This window comes from Mustela putorius, unplaced genomic scaffold, assembly GCF_011764305.1.
Source record: "Mustela putorius furo isolate JIRA1106 unplaced genomic scaffold, ASM1176430v1.1 tig00000224_pilon_pilon_pilon, whole genome shotgun sequence".
Classification (NCBI taxonomy): Eukaryota; Metazoa; Chordata; class Mammalia; order Carnivora; family Mustelidae; genus Mustela; species Mustela putorius.
The window spans coordinates 32,170,579-32,193,349 of NW_025421321.1; the positions used below are offsets into that span (position 1 = coordinate 32,170,579).

Below are 22,771 nucleotides of genomic sequence, written 5' to 3' on the forward strand. Positions count from 1 at the left end.
TGGGGATCCAGGAAATAAAGGATCCAACACAAAAACAAGGAAAAAGGATTTCCGGAATAGCAATAAAGAGAAATCATACAAGAATAGCTGTATCTCAGGCAGAGTAAAGGATGACAGCAAACTTCAAGAAGAATATTTCCAAGAAAAAATTGAAAGTAAGAGATTACCTGATGCACACAGATTCACCAAAAGAAGATTCTACACTTCTTCTGGGGAAGCTGGGGTTAAGGAAATAATAGGTCTATAAAAAATAAGCAACTTTGGAAAGCAAGGCAATTATTAACTGCAGAGAAAACAAAAAAAATTATACAAGAAGAAAAATGTAATCTTAATATGTTACATTGCTAAATTTTGATTATATACAATTAGAATACTGTAGACATACATTGTGGATTAACCAAAAAACTGTGTTTTATCTGTGCTGGAAAGGAGAGAAGTATGTATGGGAAGGGTAAGAGCTAAGATGAAGGATTAAGATCAATATGAAGAAATAAGTAATACATATTATTTACAAAGAGGTAAATACCAGAAGAAATAACTAAAGAATTAGAAGTGGTTGCCCATGGAAAGCACTGAGATCTGCAAATGCCGTTCATTGTTAGTGATAAGCCTTGAAGAACTCTGATTTTCTATACTATGTATGTGTGCCATTTGATTTAAAGAAAAGTTTCCCACCTTCTCCCAAGTTTATTCAGAACACATATGCGGATGGAAAGAGCAGTGAACACTGAGTAAATGCTTCATCCCTGGTGTTTCACTCACTCCTGTGCTAATGCCTTTAATGTCTTGGTGGGCATCTTTCATTCTGCTTCAACTGATGGTCTGTTTAACCACTGGAATAGCAGCTAATCCTACTACTTCAACAGGCACTCTCCAAGAAAGAATATTTTCTATTAGAAATACAACTGGGGGGGCGCCTGGGTGGCTCAGTGGGTTAAGGCCTCTGCTTTCGGCTCAGGTCATGATCCCAGGGTCCTGGGACCGAGCCCCACATCGGGCTCTCGGCTCAGCAGGGAGCCTGCTTCCTCCTCTCTCTCTGTCTGCCTCTCTGCCTACTTGTGATCTCTGTCTGTCAAATGAATGAATGAATCTTTGAAAAAAAAAAAAAAGAAAGAAATACAACTGGAATTTTTCTGGGATAATTCACCACTTTGACTTTGCAACATTCCATGATGTCATCTGACATTTAAAAATAGGTGCAAAACTGCTGAGCTGCCCACAGTTAACATTACTTAGGAGATGACTATTCTGTAGAGTGACAAGCTAACTTGAAGCATTAGGTAGACGTTAAACACCCAGATATAAACAGATACAAGCACCCAGATATAAACACCCAGATAAAACTACAGATATGGAGCTCGGAAGTGAGATCTAGAATAAAAATATGGGTTTAGGAGCCAATTATGTGGTTGAAGCCATGAATGTGGATGGTGAGACAGGGTGGTAGCTAAAGGAGTTTCGAGACAGAAGGAGAGTTTATTTTTTAAGAGAGAAGAGACAAACTATCAATTATTCTCATCACTCCTGCATTTGCAACCTCTTCTCCCTCCTTCCCAGAGGAATTAGGGCCGGGGCTGCAAAGAGCACAGCGTCAATACTTAGTTTTGGTGCCAATTCAGGCTACAGCTGTGTGTCTGTAAACAGTACAGTTCAGAATTGTCACAGATGGTGCCAGCCAAAGAGAAGATGTCTAGGTACTCAAAGCAGAGTTTGCTATTTTTTCAGTGGTTAGTAAATATTATATGTCATTTATTTTCTAACAAAGAAAAATTGGTGATATACACATTTTAATTACAAAATATTTTTTTAAATGTATAGTTCAATACACATGAATGCATGGTGGATTTGGCATGAACACTGCTTTAACTCTTCATCCCCTTCCATAAACATTCCAGTGTCCACTTACCTAAATACCTAACTTATTAAACTGATGTTTGACATAACTTTATTATTTATGGTATGACTCTATTACAAATTATTCAGTAATTGGTATACTCAGAAAGTGCTTTAAAGATACTCACAAAAAGGTTAAATACTCTCATAAAGCAATGGTCAATTATTGGGAACTAAATTTGTGCTGGGTGTTATTAACTTCCTATATATAAATCACTGATTATCTTAATAAGGAAATATGTGTGATTTGCTTTAGAAATTGTATTTACTTGTTTTTAAACCTCAACAAGTTTGAAAAGTCTCTAAGGTTTTAAAGTTATTCATTTTATATTTGATCAAAAAGAAAGTTTTCTTCTCAGCAAATTACATAGTGCCTACTGTATGGTGAGTGCTTTATATGCATTTTCTCATTTAGATCTTAACAGCAAGCATATGAGATAGTATGTTCCTATTTTAAAAAGTAGAAAGGAGATGAGCTATATTTTATTATTTTGGGGGTGGTTTTTTTTCAAGATTTTATTTATTTGTCAGAGAGAGAGAGTAGAAGCAGAGAGAGCTGCAGGCAGAACAGGCAGAGGGAGAAGCAGGCTCCCAGCTGAGCAGGGAGCACAACAAGGGACTTGATCCCAAACCCTGCGATCATGACCTGAGCCTAAGGCAGATGCTTAACCGACTGAGCTACCCAGGAGTCCTGGGAGGAGCTGTATTTTAAACACGAATTTGCCTAATCCCCAAATCCAATGTTTTGTCAGTACATGCTTCTTCACTGTACAGTATTTAAAACCATTTTTTTAAAAAGTTCTGACTACTCTGCCCCATGTTTCAGCTGCTGCAGCTGTCCTTGAGGCTCAGAACCTGCCTCTGCAGATGCATCTCACCCCAAGGCCAGAGGGAGAAGATACAGCCAGAACTATGTTGTGAAGATATTCAAACAGCTCATGAAGACGACCACTTTGGGAGAGGAAGAGCTGGCCCCCTGGCAACAACCAGCACACCCTTGCCAACCACATGCATGAGCCTCCTGGGACTTAGATCCACCAGCTCCAGGCCAGCCATTAGATCACTGTAATATCTCTTGAGAGAGCCTGAGCTAGAACTGCTCATCTAAGCCACTCTCAAATATCTGATACACACAAACTATGAGGATAACAAATGTTTATTTTTTAAAGTTCTGATATTCTTTTATTAAATATATGAGCAATTCATTTTGAATGTGGGCAACCTTTCCAGTCTTAACACCAACTCCTTTCCCTTTCCCAACAAAATGGAGTATACATTATGACTATAAAGAAATACTCAGTTTTACTGAAAGGGGGGCAAGGGAGGAGGAGACAGAGTAGAGTAAAAGGAAGAAAGGAAAAAAAAGAAAAAACCATACCCTTCAAGTCTTTCTCAATATCAGCACTCTCATGTTCTCTTTTCCCTTATTGGCTCAGGTTCTTCTTCTTTTTTGTTTTTAAGATGTATCTTATTATTTATTTGAGAGAGAAAGAGCATGAGCAGGAGAGGCAGGGCAAAGGGAGAGAATCTCAAGCAGACACTGCACTGAGTGCGGAGCATGATGCAGGGCTCAGTCTTACCACCTGAAAATCATGACCTGAGCAGAAACCAAGAATCGGAGGCTTAACCGACTGTGCCACCGAGGCGCCCCTTGAATCAGCTTCTTCTAAAATATAGTTTAATCTTGCTAGTTCTTTCTATCCCACTTAGCTCTCCAATTTAGAACAGTATCTTATCTTGCCTAGAATATTTCATGCCTCTGACTGGCCTCCCATTTCAACTTTTAAGCCATCATAATCCATTTCCCATAGAAATACAAAGATATTTTCAGATTTTTAATATATAATGTATAATATGTAATAGTTAATATAAAATATTTTAAATATACAAATTAGATCATTTTATCTGTTTGTCTGAAGCTCTTCAAAAACGTCTCACTGCATAGGTCTTAAAGTCCTTATATTGGTTTACATATACCCCTATGTGAGTTGGCCCCTACCTCTTCTATGTAATCTTCTTTCACTCCCCCTAGAAAGACAAGTTGGGGTAAGACTGTAAAGACCTATGTATAAAATGCAGCAAATCTGAGCTTTACCCCATATGTCATTAATTTTCAAACTTTTTTTTCCTGGTAGATCACTTTTTCCTTCAATAAACTATTACACCAATTCCAACATATAAAAATTGTAAAAGTAGAGATGCTCTGGTTGAAGCAAGGTCCAGAGGCCCATCCCAACCGCTAATACCAACAGTCCTCAAAAGCCAAATGGTTACATGTGGGGGGGCCAGCCTTTATTTCTCAATTTCTAACTATATTGCATTACCTGGATTGACCTTCCATGGCTTAACTTCTATCCCACATTTTGTCTTTTTCTTTTTAAAAGATTTTATTTATTTATTTGACAGACAGAGATCACAAGTAGGCAGAGAGGCAGGCGGGGGGCGGGGGAAGGCAGGGTGAAAGTTGGGGGAGCAGACTCCCTGCTGAGCAGAGAGCCAGATGCGGGGCTCGATCCCAGGACCTGGGATCATGACCTGAGCCAAAGGCAGAGACTTTAACCCACTGAGCCACCCAGGCGCCCCTCCCACATTTTGTCTTTTAACTCTGAGAGTATTTCTTTGATTTTATCTTCCAGATTACTATTTCAGTCTGTGCTTAGACCTGTTACATTGCTTTGCTCTTCTTATATACAGAAAGATGTACTCTTAAACAATACAGGTTAAACTGCACAGGACCACTTACACCAAGACATCTTTCAATAAACACAGTACAGTACTGTGAAAATATTTTCTCTTCCTTACGATTTTCTTTATACATTTTCTTTTCTCTAGCTTATTTTATTGAAAGAATATAGCATATAATAAATATAACATACAAAATATGTGTTAATTGACTGTTTATGTTATCAGTAAGGCTTCCAGTCAACAACAGGCTATTAGTAATTAAGTTTTGGAGAGTCAAAAGTATACTCAGATTTTCAACTGTGTAGGAAGTCAGCACCCCTAACCCTCTTGCTGTTCAAGGGTCAAAGGTATATATTAATAGTTATTTATTTTTTTTTTTTAATTTTAAGTAAGCTCTACACCCAATGTGGGACTCGAACTCACAATCCTGAGATCAAGAGTTGCATACTCTACCAACTGAATCAGCTGGACACCCCTATATTTTTTTAAAATTTTAAATAATGTGTTTAATTTAAAAGATCTTTTTTCTCATTGCTTCTTTTGAATCATGGTCTATTCTTGTTCCATTATCTTCTGGAATCTCTCAAAAATTATTGATTAGAATATATTTTACATGATCTTCTGTTCTTTGAATTAATGTTTACCCAAATTAGTGGTTTGTTCATCTTGGCTCTTCTTTTTCCTACTAGTGGTTTTCTTACCTGTCTGATGACCCCTGGCTATCCATTCATATTTATAAACAAAAATCTAAGTTGATGATTATACACAGTTGGCTCGGGTTTTCTCTATAGCTATGTAGATATTTTGCCCATCCAGTCTCTCTCCTGTACGGGAAGACTGCTGGTATATATAAGTGGCCATAGTCTCATTAAGATGTGTAGGTTAGCCTACAAAGGCAAGGTGAGGAGACTCCAAGTGACAAAAACAGAAGAGTTTTAATCTGGTTATAGAGTACTCAACATATTTCCCACCTGGACAGGACTTTCATTTTTCCTCCAGTCCCCATCTGTAACACTGATAAGTCCTCCCAAGTTACTTCATATTGTACTCCTTTCTCATGTCCCTATAGCCACATTGGAAGTCTTTCCCAATAGGTATTTTACCTTACATATGGCTTTTGAATTCCAGAAATGGACAAATACCACTGCTGTCTGCTATCACTACTGTGTGTGTGTGCATGTGTCAGAAAGAGAGAGAAAGGGAGAGCTGAAAGAATGGAGTATACATGTGATGTGTATGTGCCAGATTGGAGGAGAAAGAACTGGGCAAGGGGAAATACTGTTTTCCTTTCTAAGGCACATACCTTTATATAATTACCCCCCCTAGCAAGAACTTCAAAGTTTTGAGGGTTTCCTCTCAAACACAGTTGTTTTCTTTGCATTCTGGGCTGTCATTTTCCAGGCTTCTGTTTTTGGCCTCTCAAGAATTCCTCACAATTTCTGATGGCACCATTTCCTGTCTTCTAACAGTGTTGAGAATTTACCTTTTAATTCTTCTGGTTTTAAAGAATTTGGAAAAGAAAGGGAAGTAGTGGCATCTATATAAAAAGTGATTTAGGACAGAGAAAGGCTCCTAGAGTATCTATAATAAAAGAAAGATATAGTGGAGTAACAAAGGTTACAGACAGAATAAAATTCAAACCTTTTGTCATGAATTACCTCTTCAAATTTATCATTTACCACTATCTTCCTTAGTTCACTACAATCCAGAAACATGGGATTTCTTTTTGTTTCTCAAAAAATCTCACTCTTATTCCTACGAGTTTTTGTGCTCTTCTTTTATAAGGAAATCTGATTCTTCTCATAATTTAGATCTCTGTGCGTATGTCACTTCTTCCCAAAAGTCTTCTCCAATGATCACCATATAAAATACGACCATCCTGGTTTCTGTCATGTCATTCTTTTTTATTTTATTGAGCTTATCCTATACTAAGATGATCTTATTTCTTTGTTTACTTGTCTGAGTACCTCCACTAGCAGAAGTGCTACATAAAGCTGCTTTGTAACATCACACATGGTAGCATATATGCAATAAATATTTGATAAATGAAGATTTGAGAGTCTTCTAGCCATTACACAAGATCTCAGAAGTCAAGAAAAGAGGATAAAAATCAAAGTTGAAGTGTTAGCCATGAAAAGAAATGACTTATTTCTGAGACAGACAGGAGTGAAAGAAGGATAAACATTAAGATGTTCTCAGGTTAGGAAACAATTCTTTGTAATCTTTCAGGTTTCTGTAAAAGAGACATGGAGTGCCCTTTATTCTAGACTATCTTTTGAAGGATAATAGCCCTAGAAAATAGAGATAATGTTTCTTATGGAGCAAAGGGCAGGCATGCTTATTTCCCATTATAAAAAATTAGGTTCCCCAAGCTCAGCATAATAGAACCCGCTGAGTGTACTGGTGTCATCTGGCACTCTTCCTGTCACACCAGAGAAACTGGGGTTCAGAGAACCAATGCAAAAATGCTAATACTTAAGTCTTCTATTGCTATGAATTAAAACTTAACCTCTGTTTTCTACCAGCATCCATGAAACTCACTAACCTACTAGTCAGCAAGTAAGGTAAAATCTTACTATTCATATTTCTTGATGTGAAATAGGGACAAAAAGCGAAACATTAAAGCTGGATAACTTATTTTTTCCTAATGAGGAATGAAGAGAGGTCTTCTGTTGAGTAAGGCAAGGTGAACAGAGGGAGACTCAATATGAGTGATTTTAGATAAAGTCACTGTGAGAAAAAGGAAAGAAAGCAAACTGGAAATGAACACCTCCACTTCACCCTGTCCACAAAGGGTGAACTCCACCAGTTCACAAATACTGTTGATTTTTTTTTTTTGCCCGATTTATATTAATTTCCTATCTTCTCCAATGCTATAATTTGATTTGGTTCTGGCCCTGTACTCCTCTACTAGACAATTTCAAAAATCTCTCCAAAGAACCTCTTTTCGTCCCAACTTAACCTACTGATAAATTAATCTTATCAAGTAACAAATCTCATCATATCATTCTCCTATTTACAAGACACTGAAAATTACACTAATGGCATGATCACTTTTTCTTAAAAAATACGAAATATTGGGGCACCTGGGTGGCTCAGTGGGTTAAAGCCTCTGCCTTCGGCTCGGTTCATGATCCCAGGGTCCTGGGATCGAGCCCCACATCGGGCTCTCTGCTCAGCAGGAAGCCTGCTTCCCTTCCTCTCTCTCTGCCTGCCTCTCTGCCTACTTGTGATCTCTGTCAAATAAATAAATAAAAATCTTAAAAAAAAAAGAAATATACATCCTAAAAAATAAAATATATAAGTACTATTTAATGGATAAAATGAATAGCCTGTACTCACCGTTCAGTTTAAGAAATAGAACACTACCAGTATGTTAAATGCTCGTGTCCCATCCCAAATCACATCCCTCCATTCCCTCCTCCAGAGATGACATGCACCTTGAATTTTGGGTTACTTCCCTTTTTCAAAATAGATTCCTACCTATATATATATCCCTAAAGAATATACTGCTGATGAATGGATAAACAAGATGTGATATATCTATACAATGGAATATTCTTCATCCTTAAAAGTAATGAAATCTCTCTAGTTAAAATCCTCCTATGACTTCCTATTGCCAAGAGCACAGAGCTCTTAGCATGTCAATCATGGCCTTCATGATCATTTCCCCCTATTGTTAGTCTTACCTCTAAAAACAACCCTAGAACTGTCCCTGGCTATTATACAACTTGTTATTTCTACAGCCTTATACTTTCCTACCTTCTACTATGTTGCCCCTTAACTTGGAGTGTATTCTCCACCATTCAGTAGCTTCTTTAAATGTGCCTTTCAGCTCAGAGGCAGCAGGCTGCTTCAGGATGAAGATGAACATCTCTTTCTCAGCTACTGGCTGCCAGAAACTCATTGAAGTGAATGATGAACACAAACTTCATACCTTTTATGAGAAGCATATGGCCACAGAAGTTGCTGCTGATGCTCTGGGTAAAGAATGGAAGGGTTATGTGGTCCGAATCAGTAGCAATGACAAACAAGGCAGAGTGTTCCCAGCAGGGTGTCTTGACCCATGGCTGCATCCACCTGCTGCTGAGAAAGGGGCATTCCTGCTACAGAACAAGGAGGACTGCCTAGAGAAGGCACAAATCTGTTTGGGGTTGCACTGTGGATGCCAATCTCAGTGTTCTCAACTTGGTCACTGTAAAAAATGGGCGAGAAGGATATTCCTGGACTCACTGATACTACTGTGCCTCATTGTCTGGGGCCCAAAAGAGCCAGCAGAATCCACAAATTCTTCAATCTCTCTAAAGAAGATGATGTCTGCCAGTATGTTCTGGGAAAGCACTTAAACAAAGAAGGTAAGAAATCTAGAACCAAACTCCCAAGATTCAGTGTCTTGTTATTCCATATTGTTCCAAAACAAACGTTGGTATATTGCTTTGAAGAAAGAGCACACTACGAAAAATAAAGAAGAGGACCCAGAATATGCTAAACTTTTGGCCAAGAGAATGAAGGAAGCCAAAGAAAAAGAAAGGCCGGGAACAGATTGCCAAGAGATGGAGGCTGTCCTCTCTGACAGCTTCTACCTCTAAGTCTGAGACCAGTTTAAAAAAAAAGAGAGATTTACTAAGAGTAACAAGTAAATAAGATTAGACTCAAAAAAAAAAATTAAAAAAAATTTTTAAATGTGCTTTTCAGATGCAACCTCCTCCATGAGCATTTCTGTTCCTCAGACAGACAGAATCTTTCTTTCATCTGAAATCATATAGCATATCATCTGAATTTCTCATACAGTGTGCATTTTCTACCATTATATTTCTACTCTAACTGCCTGATACCTTTTTTCACTTACACATATTGGTTTCAGTGACACCGCACTCTCCTCATTTTCAACCTACCTTTCTCTAGCTACTCCTTCTGAGTATTTTTCACTGGTTCTTCCTCTGCCCATCTCTTAAATACTGGATTCCTCAGGGTCCTACTCAGAGTCCTCCAAGATCTCTATTCTTTAGGTCCTCCCTGGAAAACACTTCATCTACTCCAATAACTACGTACATGCTGATGACTCTTAGTCACTAGTCCTCACTTCACTCCTGAGCAGCTAGTTTATGTGTCTACCTTCTATTGGCCACCTTATTCCACATTAACATGAAGTTCACCATCTTTAAACACGAATTCATATTCTTCCTTTTCTGACTCCTTCCATGATTCCAATCACACTGAATGGAAGCACTATCCACCTAATCACCTAAGTTAGACACTTGAGTGTCACTTTTACTACTATTTATTTCTTCCACAAACTCCATATCCTACAATCATCAACTCTTGCTTTTCTTAGTCAAAATTTCATAAAATTCATCTAGTTTTTTTCCATCTTTACTGCTACCAAAATAGTTTATGACTCAAATACATCTTAATTAATTACTCAGAAAGTCCTTATTTGTATCCTTGTCTCTAAGCTAACGTCTTCCAACCCCTTCTCCATACTGCTGCCAGCAAAATTTTTCCAAACAGCAACAAGAATCATGTAATTTCTCGAGAAGCCTTAATGACTTTCCACTGCACCAAGGATGAAATTCCAATAATACATAAGACTATGCATAAAACACTCCTTCCTCACACCTCTGGCTTCATTTCTGAACACTGAAGTCTTAGAGTCCCATGAGTCATGCCATGTTCCTCTTTGCCTTTGTGCATACTCCATGTGAAATGCACTTAGCTATCCCCACATCTCTTTCCCTTCTAACATGTCCCCGGGCTAATCCTTATACATGTAATGCACCAGGTTAGTAAAAACTTTTTCCAGGACACCTCCCCCAATACCAGGCTCCCCAAAGATTTGGTTAGATGGCCAAACATAATTCTACCACATGTACTTTCAGATACCCTCTGCATTTCCCAAACATAGTACTCATCAACTTACATACTTAAATTTTAATTCCTTGTCTGTGTCCCCCACAAGACTGAAATTGACTTGAGCCCTGATAGGTAACTTAACTACTCTTACAGAACACAGATGTTTTATAAGTATTTGTTGTTGAATGAATGAATGAATGAATGAATATGTCTTATCTCTGCTAAATATGAAGGTATGTCCCTGAATTGCAAAATCTGAGTATGAAAAATCTGCAATCACCATATACTATGCTCAAAAAAACAAGAATTTTTTTTAAAATTTCACAAAGGTTAAATAAGGTTTAAATTTCAAAGAGCATGATCTGCATTCAAAAGGATGGCTTAAAATGCTAGGAAAGGAACCCGAAAAGTCACACAGTCCAAAATTTTGCCTTTAATCAAGTAAAATATAATCAATTCCTCAATTTTATATGACCAAGTATTTATAAATTGTTAACAATATTAAAGTAACACATGAGATTACAAAATTAGATATATAGAATCCCAAATAAGATGTAAAAATAAAAATTGATTCTAAGAGGCAACAATATTGGGAAAGAAATTAAACTGTCACTATTTGCAGATAACATGATACTACACATAGAAAATACTGAAGACGTCAGCAAAAAACTACCAGAGGTAACACACAAATTCAGTAAAGTTGCAGGATACAAAATTAATAAACAGAAATTGGTAGCTTTTCTATACACTAATAACGAAGTAGCAGTAAGTGAAATTAAGAAAACAATCCCATTTACAGCTGCACCAAAAAGGAAAAAAATATCTCAGAACTTAACCAAAGAGGTGAAAGATTTGCACTCTGAAAACTACAAACATTAGTGAAGAAACTGAAGATGACCAAAACAAATGGAAAGATATTCCATGCTTATGAACTGAAAGAATCAATATTGTTAAAATGTCCATACCACCCAAAGCAATCTACAGATTCAACATAATTTCCATCAAATACCAACAGCATTTTTCACAGAACTAGAACCAATAATCTTAAAATTTGTATGGAACCACAAGAGACCTTGAATAGCCACAGCAATTTTGAGAAGAACAAAGCTGAAAGTATTAATCCCAGATTTCAAGCTATACTACAAAGCTGTAGTAATCAAAACAGTATGGTACTGGCACAAATACACACACACAGATCCATGGAACAGGACAGACAGTCCAGAAATAAACTCACACTTTATGGCAAATTAATCTGTGACTAAGAAGACAATATACAACAGGGAAAAGACAGTCTCTTAAATGTTGTGGGGAAAACTGGACAGGTATATGCAAAAGAAAGAAACTAGACCACTTTCTTACACCATATACAAAAATAAACTCAAGTGGATTAAAGACCTAAATATGAGACCAGAAACCATAAAAATCCTCGAAGAGAACACAGGCAGTAATGTCTCTGAAATCAACATATTTTTAGGCATGTCTCCTAAGGCAAAGGAAACAAAAGTAAAAAATAAACCATTGAGACTGCATAAAAATAAAAGCTTTTTTACACAGCAAATGAAACCAACAACAAAACAAAAAGGGAACCTACTGAATGGGAGAAAATATTTGCAAATGACATATCCAATAAGGGGTTTATATTCAAAATATATAAATAATTTACACAACTCAACATCAAAGAAACTCCAAATAATCTGATTAAAAATGGGCAGAGGACCTGAATTTGTCCAAAGAAGACACACAGATGGCCAATCAATAAATGAAAAGGTGCTCAACATCACTAATCATTAGGAAGATGCAAATTAAAAACCACAATGATATATCACCTAACTCCTGTCATGTTATCTACCAAAAAGACAAAAAAATAACAAAATGTTGATGAGATGTGGTAAAAGGGAACCCTGGCACATTGTCAGTGGGAATGTAAACTGGTGCAGCAACTGTGAAAAACAGTATGGAGGTTCCTCAAAAAATTAAAAATAGAAATACCATATGATCCAATAATTCCACTACTGCGTATTTACCCTTAAATAAAAACAAACAAACAAACAAACAAAAATACTAACTTATAAGAATGCATGTGCCCCTATGTTTACTGCAGCATTAACTATAGTAGCCAAGATATGGAAGCAATCCAAGCGTCCATCAGAGAATATGGATAAGGAAGATGGTGTGTGTGTGTGTGTGTGTGTGAGAGTGCGTATGCGTGTGTGTGTGTGTGTATTTCATAGCCATAGAAAATAGGAGATTGTGCCATCTGCAACAACACAGACCCCAAGGTTACTATCCTAAGTGAAATAAGTCAGATGAAAAGGACAAATACATTATGATTTCACTCATATGTGGAATCTAAAACAACAAACAAAAAAAAACCAGAATCAAGAGAACTGAGCAGGGCAGGAGGGTAAATGGGTGAAGGAGGGTGGGAAATATAGGTTTCTAGTTATAGAATGAATAAGTCATGGGCATAAAACAATCAGGATAAGGAATATAGTCAGTGCGCTGTCATAGTGTTGTATGGTGACAAATGGTAGCTACATTGTGGTGAATATAGACAGCAAAAACTTGTGGAATCACTATGTTGTACCTGAAACTAATGTAATATTGTTTGTCAGTGATATTCAAATAAAATAAATAAATAATTAAAAACAAAAATTGACTCACTACATAAGAACTGATTCATTAATATGCTAGTGTAGAAAAATAAGAAACATTGAGAAATATGACTATCCTGCAGAATTAGTTCACTGTTACCTACTTGAGCTTAGAGCTTTTCATCTTAAAATACTTTAAACCATCACCTAAAAATTAAAAATTCACTTCTGACAAATTGCTTGGGGTACTCAAAGGGAGAGAAATTCCTACAAGCATTGTAATCCAGCTATGAAGATGATTTCTATACTCCAACAATTTTAGCATATATTACTGTCATAAGTCGGCTTTAAATATACTACATCATCCTGTGTATTTTCTTTATAGCTTAATATCAATCATCAAAATCACTAGTGTCAACACCTCCTTTGAAAGCGTTCATTCATGTCTCATTCAAGGAACATATTTTTAAAGCATGTATTATTTTGACATGTATTTTCAAACAAGATTTTAGCAATTTATTAAGGGTTTACAGTTTTTAAAGTAGTAAAGCTAGCAGAAAAGATGAAACTAGCCTGATAGAATTTCACTGTCCAATGGTTTGAGAGTCAGAATCATAATACTCCTAATGAAGTAACATTTAAGAAATGTAAATTATGTATTCATGGAAATCGGTCACTTTTATTTTGTTCTCAGAACATATGAGGAGAGATGCAGAAGAACTCTATGATTAGTGTATATATTTTCAAAATAATATAGCCTTAGTCATTAGAATTCATGGGCTGGGGGTGTCTGGGTGGCTCAGTTGGTTAAGCAACCAACTCTTAATTTCATCTCAGGTCATGATCCCAGGATCCTAGGATGGAGCCCCACATCTAGCTCTGCGCTCAGCAGGAAGTCAGCTTAAGGATTCTCTCTGTCACTCTCCCTCTGCCCCTACCCACACACTTTCTTTCTCTCTCAAATAAACCTTGGGGGTGGGGGAGGAATCATGAGCTGGTGTCTATTTCTCAGACTTTTCTCAAATTTCCTCTTTGCAACTCCTGAAAACAAGTTTCCCAGACAGAACTTAATAAACAGTTAAAGAATATTGTTTTAGTATCCATTGGTGAAATATTTAAAGAAAACATATTTTTAGCAAACATAGCATTTGATGAGAAGTGAAACTTTTCCCAAAATTATGCCATTATTAATTTGCTTTAAAAAATTTGTCTTTTCTTCTAAGACAATAAACCCATAATTTATACTTACATAGAAAACTGTTACCTCATTGCAGTCTTGCTAATATTTCTGACACCTAAAGTGTTTCTTTTCACCTGCAGTAAAAAGTATATATATATTGCAAGGTAAAAGCAGATAAAATTCTCTCACATTGCCAAAACTTCTGTAACACATAGAATAAACTGAGGATGCTGAATAAGGTCTGCTCCACAAATGATGGTTAAAAATTAACTCTGGTAATACTTTGATTACTCCAAGTTTTAACAAACTAATTTTCAGTTGTGTATTTTTTTCTATCAGTTGAACTATTATCTACAGGCAATCAGAGAACTTGAACCAATAATGTCATTTATTGATAGATTAACAGATTGGTAGATAATAGCTAATAAATCACTTCTTGAGTCACTCAGGACATGCTTTGCATTCCCTAGTTCTTAAGTATTCTAATAACTTCATCTTTACTGTTATTCTAAAGAGAAGCAAGGCTTTCTACTAAAGGCTGTGTTCCAGTAGCTTTGTTGTAAGTGCTATTTTGAAAAGCAATTAAATTTTTAAAAAACTAGACTTTAAAAATCTATACAGAAATTATTTTCTGTAACACTATTCAAGGTGGCTTAAAGATGATGTGCACATTTCTATTCAATATGAAAACAAGTTTCCTATATTAAAAAGTAGTATTTGATTTACAAATTCTTTTTATAAATAAGACATAAATATTCATTTGACCTCTGTTAACATTCCTTTAAAATAACAAAATACTTGTTTTTCTTTTATAACTAGGTTAAACTCCTATAAAGTTGGGTTTCTATCAGCTAGTGTAAACAAATTAATGAATTAAAAGAAGGTATAGAATTCAGAAAGTTCATTACATATAATGTTCACTCTTGGAGCAGATAATTATGCACACTCTGTTCAAATAAAACAGAAGTAATGAAAGCAGCTTGTTGGTATCAAAGCTTCCTCTTATGGTTGGGTAAGGAACAGACATGGTACTTGCCAGAGGCACCTCAAACCCTTCAGAAGTAAAGGAGTGTTAATGGTAGGCCAGAAAGCATGTAAGAGTCTGTTTTATATTAGATATGCTAATTATTATGTCTCTATATGTGACTATTTATGTTAAATACAAAATGAAGAAAAGCAGCAAATTTTCCTAATTAAAACACAATTAGATTCTGTATTTCAATTCTTAATTGGTCCCATTTTGATTTAATAAGCATTGAAACTCAAATGGATTTCAGGAATGCTTTATCATTTTCCAAACTGCACAAAAGAGTTCTTACTGTCAGGATTGATAATTCAATACAGCATGTAATAAAGTAAATAATAATCATACATGGTCTTTTATTTCACATAATTCTTTATTATATAATGTTGAAAAAACTTATTTCAGATTACTTTCATATTCTTTTTATCATAATATTCTTTCCTGCTTTTTCAAAATCATTTAACATTATGGAATATACAGAGCAAATATTAAAATATATAGCAAATATTTTGATTTTGCCTAGTTGGTATTAAAGCAGCAAATGCTAAGATTCTGCCCTTTTCTCTCCACCTTCTCTGATTGACAAATACATTACTAAGTTGTTTAAAACTAAGGGTAGGAGAGTCTTATGTAGGCCAGATGAGTTAATAATTTCAAAGTAACTAGACCATGATCCAATTTTTTTTTTTTTTAAACACCACTGTCACGTGTCTTTGAGCTAAATTTTTGGTCAGCATGTGAGAATTACCATAGCAATCCCATTACCCTAATTCTATGTGTAACTCCCCACACATCAAACATAAGTCTTGCACAGTTTCTTTCAAGTATCTAAATAAGTATGCACATACATAACACAAAACTTAAATTCTTTATAAAACTTGAATAATCTTATATAATATACAGAGATATGCATATTTACACATCAGTAATATATATACACCACACACACACACACACATTTACATCTCTACACTCTATAACTCCTCCTACATAGCTAAGAAGTTGAGATACAGACATTAAAAGGATTATCTAAAATAAGTGCCCTGGATAGCAATATCTTGAAGGGGGTCTGAATGAGCTATATATTTAACAGCGTGTCAAATGTGAAGATTCCCATTCTTAAGACTGTATGTATTACTTAAATGAAACTGTTTAAAGCCTAAATACCACATTCAATAATATAGGCCTGGGAAGGAAGCATTTTTTTTTCCTTCCTGAAGTGAATTTGATGCTTCTGAAAGACAGACAGATTTGGAAGAAAAAGTAAAGCTTTTTTTTCTTAATTGGTCCCATTGCAGAACAAACACTGCACTGCAAGAGCAATTCAAATTTCCTATCACCAATGTTTCAGTCCTCTTTTTAAAAGAACGATTTCTGAAGTCAGAGGTTACTCACATTTTCATGGTTATTCAGCCCTCTGCCTAATATAGCTAATATGGGTACATTAAATAGTGACAACTGTGATAATGGATATATCTGCAAGAACAACAAGTCATTTCATAAAGGCTGCCAACTACTACAAAAATAGTGATTTTTCAATTTCACAAATTGTTTCTACAACATTTTACCTAAAACTGCCTTACATGACTCAAACATTAAAATGTATTTTTAAACAAAATATTAATTACATGTAATATTCCAAAAGTTTCAAAGGGAGTCAACTGTGAAAATAAATTTAAAATAAAAATATTTAGGATCATATGAGCCATTAGCAATGACCCAACTAGTCAGACTCTGATGTATGCATGTCTGTCTGTGAACACATACATCCATTTCACAAAAAGAAGGAAAATGACTTTATTCATAAGTAATGAAATAATGTTTTTATTTTATTTTATTTATTTATTTGACACAGAAGGAGAGAGAGAGAAATCACAAGTAGGCAGAGAAGTAGACAGAGAGAGGGGGGGAAGCAGGTTCCATGCAGGGCTTGATCCCAGGACCCCAGGATCATGACCTGAGCCGAAGGCAGAGGCTTTAACCCACTGAGCCACCCAGGTGCTCCACATAAGTAATGAAATAATGTTATCTCAAAACAGAAATATCAAAGATGTAAAAAAGAAATACTAAAGGTGGTATTAGGGAGAAAAATTTTCATAAAACTTTAAATCTAAATTTCTAAAAATGTTATAATCTTTGTATAGTACATGGAAAATAAGTTTTAAAATAAAGCTTCAGTATATTACATAGAACTTAGAATCAATTTTGTATAACTGTATCTGATAGAGGATATATAATTCAATTAGAAAAATAACATAAAATTACACATATAGTTTGTGTAATTCTGTCAGTTAAGGAAGCCTACTGAAGTACTCAAAGTGATTCTGATTTTTCTGTGACTACCAGTGTATGTTTCAAAATGGTAAGAGAGTTTCGTATTTTGCTTCCAAAATATTGAAAGACATTTAAATATAAATGTAACCTTAACATTATTCATTAAATTGATAAAAGACATAAATGACATTTTTTAATTCCAAGAACTATATCTCAAATTGGAAAAAGAACTTAAAAGGGGAAAAAAAACTTTGCAGGATTAAGACTTAAAGCTTTAAATATATATCTGTATAGAAATGTTTTTTCTTCTCCTTAATATACATGTAAACCAACAATTATTTTTCATTTGAGAAACTCAATCTTAAGTTTACTAATTTAATGACCTGAACCTACATAGGAAGGCAAGGCTGTTGTTGTTTTGTTGTTTTTTAATGGATAAAAGAAAACAAAACATGACAGAGGTAAGCTACCTTTCAAGTTTTAACTGATCAACAATCACTTGATAAAATGAACTATATTACATATAATTGCTAAAATCCTATGGCATTTTAGAACTATTTTTAAAATAGTAGAGCATAAGCTGGTTTAATTGTAGTCATAGAGCAATTCAAGACTGAAATATTCATAGAAAACCAAATTGTATCCGTTTTCTTTTTTTTTTGTGGAGTTGTTTTTCTTTGTATAGAAGTTGATTTTAAAATGCAATGTAAATAATACACAAATACTTTGAGGTCTTTGTGATCTAAATCACAAGATAGGCTTCATTTGAATCCCAGAACAATTAATAGAAGAACAAGATTAATCCATGCATTTTAGTATTTAGTATTTCCAAAGAGTTTCCTCAAACCAGAATTTTAATTTCATCTTCCTGCCTTCTAAAAATCAAACAAAAAAAAACTTCCACATACCTCATTATATGGTCCTTGCACAATTGCACCACCTAGTGTTCACTAGGCAATAAACAAATTTAGTAAAGCTTTCTCTGTTTTAAAACAAAAACCACTACCATCACCATCAAGACACTCTAGTACTACAACAACCATCCAAACTTTAACTTGTTATCTTTATTTGACTTATGAAAGTTTAACAGAGTGAGATACATTAAAATGTTAGATTTTAATTGTGATTTAAATAATCTAAATGTACTCTGAGGTAGGATCCCAATTCTGAAAATGTATTTTACATGTGCGCAAACTGATTACGTATGACCTCAAAAAGAATCACATTTTAAAATCTAGAATACATTTCAAAGCCAAAATTAACAGAGACAAATGAGAATGGTGGATGGCCTCCTCATAGTCAAAGGCAATGACATACCTTCTCTTCTACTACTTTGGCTTCCAGAGGGTAACAAGGTAGGCTCTTCTTCCTGTTATCCACCCAGAATCACATTTTAAAGACTGTTTTAACTGCGTATAAAAAAAGACATACTACTGGGGAACCTGGGTGGTACCATTGGTTAAACATCTGACTCTTGGTTTCAGATCAGGCCCTGATCTCAGGGTCTTGAGGTCAAGCCCCATGTTGGGCTCCATGTTCAATATGGAGTCTGCTTTAGACTCTCTCTCCCTTTCCCGCTGCCTTCCCTGCACCCAGTTTCTCGCCCTCTGTCTCAAATAAACAACTAAATCCTTAAAAAAAATTTTAAAAAAAAGATATCCTATCACAGTTATACTATTATAATTATTTCCTCAGTAAATATTAAATTTTTTGGAATTAATGTTCCTATTATATTGTTGAGCATAAACTTCTTTAAACATGCATCTATGAATAATAAAATATCATAGTTATATTAAATTTGCAATATTAGCCTCACACGTATTTAATAATTTACACGATGATTAGAAGTCATATTTACAGCTCTATGTGGTAATCAAACATAAATAATAAACTGTTCACATGAATTACTATTACCAACATTGCTTCTACATAGTTAAAGTATTTCTAAGGTAAATTGGAGAGAGAGAATGGGAAACCCCAGTGTACAGTAAGGTACTCCAAGGCCCTACCAAAGACATTAGATCTATTATTTATACTTGGAGAAACAAACCCATTCCTTTTCTAGCAGCAGGGCGGCATGGTTGTAGATTATAGAATTCCCTGGCTGGTAAGTCTACCAGTCCTCCAACTTGCCAACCTCCAGTGTTGAAAGCCAGAAGACAGCCAAATACACTTTGGCTTAGAATAGCAGCTAATGTTAAAGTGTGTTAAAATGTGTGTGCGTGTGTGCGTGCATGTGCGTGTGTGTGCGAGTGTGTGTGTGTGTAAGAGAGAGAGAGAAACAGGGAAGGAGGGAGATGGGAGGTGGAGGTGTTGGAGGGGGGCTGGGAAGGGAGAAGGAGACAGACACATGAAAATGGAGGATTTCAATCCAAACTGAAAACTAGTTTAGGCTCCCCACTTAAACAGCAGAAGTATCCAATGAAATCTTTGGACAGTGTCTATTTCCCTTTGTTCTCCAGCACTAGGTCTCTATCACTATTCATTTTCTCATCTCTTAAATGCACCATGTGATAATCTACCCTTTCTTTTGTCTTTGGACATTTCATTTTTCATCTTCCCTAGCTCAAGGGTATGACCTATATAGTTTATCTGTCTAAAGCTAAACATAGAAATGATCCAAGTAATATTCTTGGCCACTATCAAGCAGAACTCAGACCTACCTGAAAACATTTAAGGGTTTATGGAAAACTTCATAATCCCTAAAAACTCAAAGTACACAAAAATTTGACACCTCTATGGAAAAAAAAAAAATGGGACACTGGTATGCAAAGTTTTGCTCTTCTAGCTTCTCTAATCGCTTCTGACATATTCATTAGATTACCGTTACTTGTCATGAGAACTGGGCTCTATGGTAATATGAGGGGCTCAAATGCAAATGTACTGTAAAATGTGGCTATGGCTCAAGAACTTTTTCTAACTTACATAAAACTTACCAAAAACTTTCCCTTTGCTATACTGGTCCAGAGATCCCATGATCCTAGAGGCCAACTCATAATAAAGCCCCATAAGATTCTGAAAGCCATGGCTTTCAAGATCTTAGCCTAACCTAGAATCCCACAGCACCATAACCACTAAAATTCATAGGATACATGTTCAGCAAAGTAGAAAGATGAGAAAGGATGCTTGTGAGAGGTTTAGCTGACAATAAGGCTAGCAAAAAGAAGAGATAAGGGTGATATTTATTCCCTTTCCTCCTGCACAATAAATGAAAGTGGTGAAAACTAAAGTGTGTGTGTATGTATGTGTGTGTATTTTATGCATAAGCTATGTGGTAATAGATAATTTAGAACCTTAAACATGAACTCAGAGAAAAAGAGTAAGGTAGCTTTTAAATTCAAAAGAAAAGAAGGCAGAATGTAGACCTGTCCTAGGTAGGGAATCTAATAGACCTCCATTCCCACTGTAAAGCTTAAGCCATGAGGTACTACATGCTCAATGTAAAAACAGAACAGAGGTAAACCTACGTAACCCCTCTTACCCGTAAAGGACTTCAAAGAAAGTTACCTTGGGACTAAAAGGGGAGCCAAAGGATCCTACTCCTGAGAAATTGCAGCCTGAAGTCACCCATCACATAGAAATACAGTCCAAATTCTCTTGACCTGGGTATCCAAAGCATTTTAAGTTTTGAATTTAGCCCAAAGTGGTCCCAGGCCATTAGTGATTTCTATAGCAGAAGCAAACATAATGCCTCTTGAAGGAACGAATGCACACTTTCATTCCAAACCTCAAAGACTTCCCAAAATTAATTTTTCAAATAAAGAATGAGATAATACATCATGAACAAAAATCAGCAAAGGCAACAAAAAGCAGAAACAAACTCAAAGATATAATATGTTGGAATTATTAGGCACAGATTATAAAATAACTATCCTTACTATATTTAAAGAAATAAAAACTCAAGTTGAAAATACTGGAGAGAACAGTAAACTAATTTTTTAAAAAAACAACAGATTTTAGAGAAAAATAAAACTTCAAGAAATAAAAGAAATATAGTAATAGAAATTTAAAACTCAATGGAAAAATTAACAGCAGAATAAAGAGCTGGAGGGGTGCTTGGGTGGCTCAGCTGGTTAAGTGACCAACTCTTGATTTCAATTTAGGTCATGATCTCGAGGCCCTGGAATCAAGCCTCATGTCGGGCTCCATGCTTAGCACAGAGTCTGCCTGTCCCTCTCCCTCTGTTCCTCTTCCCACACATGCTCTCTCTCTCAAATAAGTAAATAAAATCTTTAAAAAAGGAAAAAAAAAACGCAGAGTACAAAGTGAGAAATTATTTAGTATACCTGATCACTGCTCAAAAACAACAGGAGAGATCAGGGCAGAGGCAAAATTTGAAGAAATACAAAGAAATTTCTCACACTGATCAAATATAACAATGTACAGATTTAAAAAGCTCAACACATCCAAAGATGGATTTTAAAAGAAATAAAAATTCATGCACAGATACATCACAGTGAAACTGCAGTAGGCCCAAGACAAAACCAACATCTTAAAAGCAGTTAGACTGTCTTAAAATAAGCAACAGGTAGACTGGCAGCTGACTTCAACAGCCACAAGAGAAACCATGTGCTGAAGGAAATTAAAATGTGAATCTAGAAATTTAAACTCAGTATTAGGATCTTTCAAGAATGGGGGCAAAATAAAGGCATTTTCAGACAGACAAAAGCTAAAAGTCTGGTACCAGTAAACTTTGAGAAAGACAACTCTATAAATATACTTTAGGCAGAAGGAAAATAATCTTACTAGATGGGGATCTGAGATGTAAAAAGGAAAAAAAGAAAAGTGAGAAACATGTATGAATTCTGTATTAAACCTATAATAATAATTTCTTTTGATATTAAAAAAAAGAAGTGAAATATAAATCAGCAATATCATGTAAGTCAGCAGGCAGGCAAAAGTAACTAAAAAGATCCAAAGTTTGGGGTTGCTGGGTAGCTCAACTGGTTGGGCACCCAACTCTTAATCTCAACCCAGGTCTTGATATCAGGGTTGTGAGTTCAGGCTCTGCACTGCGCTCCACACTGGGCATGGAGCCTACTTAAAAAAAGTTCTAAGATTGTTCTATTATTTGAGAAGAAAACAGAGGTATTAATTGGCCTTCGATCTTGAGAAGTACAGCAAGTGTAATTTTGGGATACCCACTAAAAGAAGAGAAATGAGTATATAACTTCCAAACTAGTAGAAGGGGAATATGAAATGATTTTTAAAACATCAAGCAAACAGGGACACCTGGGTGGCTCAGTCAGTTAATCATCTCCCTTCAGC

At 35.5% G+C, this 22,771-nt stretch overlaps 1 protein-coding gene and 1 pseudogene across 6 annotated transcripts in view; one reads left to right on the forward strand and one right to left on the reverse strand.

Annotated features, from left to right (window-relative positions):
- The window catches only part of LOC101686034 (WD repeat containing planar cell polarity effector), a 531,713-nt gene that overhangs the window by 417,562 nt on the left and 91,380 nt on the right, over nucleotides 1–22,771 (reverse strand). The window lies entirely within an intron of this gene.
- On the forward strand, nucleotides 8,439–9,222 carry LOC106004743 (annotated as a pseudogene).